We start from the raw sequence: 1,662 nt of genomic DNA on the forward strand, positions 1-1,662 counted from the left end.
ATTAAAATCATTAAACACAACCCCAATGTGAGTGACATAAGAACGTGAAAACTTCCTCACCCGACATAGTAAAAAGACAAAACGGTTAGAGGAATTCTTCTTCCGTTTATATTGTGGTAGTGCTTCGTTTTATTGAACGCTAATTTTTGTGCGACCAGAACACATTACCGGGAAAGGCGTAATTAGCGGCTCTGGGGGTCATAACTACCCGGGAGTGGTGTAATTTCATGGATTTGGGCGTAACTACCAGATTGGGGCATAACTAAAGGGTTAGGGCGTACCTACTGGATTGGGACATTCCCTCAGCACCCAAAAATCCCACTTTCGTAGGGCATGAGCTGACAATGGCATTGTCATCACTCGGGCAACAAAAAGTCCTATATATGTTTTCTGCAACTATAATCTCTATGGTCAATTCTTCTTCACAGCTACAACATCAGCAGGTTCTGCGGAAGGAAAGTCCCTCATACCATGGATTCTAAAAGTAATTTGGTGACAATAAAGTTTAAAACTGACTACAGCGTCCAGGAGGCAGGGTTCGATATTTGCTTCCGTGCTGTCCAGGTATGCTAACAACTAACCGAGCTTTGTATTTGCTATATAGGGCTCCGTACAACAAATCATTTTTCGATTTTCTTATCATATTAAAGTCACCTTCATGTGCAGTAACAGAAACCATCAGTCACACAATGGAACAAGAACAACACTTTTTCATACATATTCATGAAGCTCTTAGTAATCTTCGTTTACGTGTGTCCATATACGCTGACTGCATTCACATTTTCCCCCATTTTGTTACAGGTGTAAGACGTTCTGCTTTCCAACTCTGATACGGCAAACAGATTTCATTACCTGGATAAAGCAAGCGATCAACTGCAACTCTGGATATAATATGATCTTCCATTTAAGTTTCAGCAACAGTAACAATATATCAGGAGTGGCAGAATTCAACTGTCTGTGCTTTTTCGAACTTATAATAACCACGGCATAAGTCGTTTCAATGAACATGTAATGATTATCAAAAGGTATGTTTTAATATCCAGTTACATACAATCAGGCGTTTTTTTTATATTATCATCTAGCAAAGTGGTTCATAATTACACTCATTATTTACCTGTTCTTTATTTTTTTACATACTGTAAACCGAATTGGCAAGAACTACGTACATGTCAACCGTTCAGAAAATAAAATATAAAATCATTCTTACTAAGCATTGATTAATGTGTGTTGTCTATTACAAAAACACACAGCGCTTTCACATAAAATTCTATAGCAATTTTTTTTTTATTACTAATGTATGTGATAATTCAGATGAAGGGCTACATTTTATTCATTATTTAAAAATGTACCTACTCTAATTACTCGTTTAAAAATTTGTGGTTTTAATCATCAAGATACTAAATGCTTCTGGTTATTTTTTGTTTTGTTTTGTTTTTCATTCACATAATATGCCTCACTGTTTATATAATCAGCTATGAATTTCGAATTATTTCTCACCTATCTATGACAGATTTCCAAATATGTATTGTAAACTTTGAGCACAATAATAAAGATCTTTGAAATTCTTTACATTACAATAAATATCCTTTCTAATAAATACTGGTCTTAATTTTGGGGAGTTCGGGTGAAATATATGCATCAATAAAATGATAGCAACATCTG

General features: G+C 35.1%; 1 pseudogene; it reads left to right on the top strand.

Annotated features, from left to right (window-relative positions):
• Positions 1 to 1,567, top strand: part of LOC119588954 — an 8,581-nt pseudogene extending 7,014 nt beyond the window's left edge.
• The last annotated feature ends 95 nt before the right edge of the window (positions 1,568 to 1,662 follow it).

This window comes from Penaeus monodon, chromosome 24 (genome assembly GCF_015228065.2).
Source record: "Penaeus monodon isolate SGIC_2016 chromosome 24, NSTDA_Pmon_1, whole genome shotgun sequence".
NCBI lineage: Eukaryota > Metazoa > Arthropoda > Malacostraca > Decapoda > Penaeidae > Penaeus > Penaeus monodon.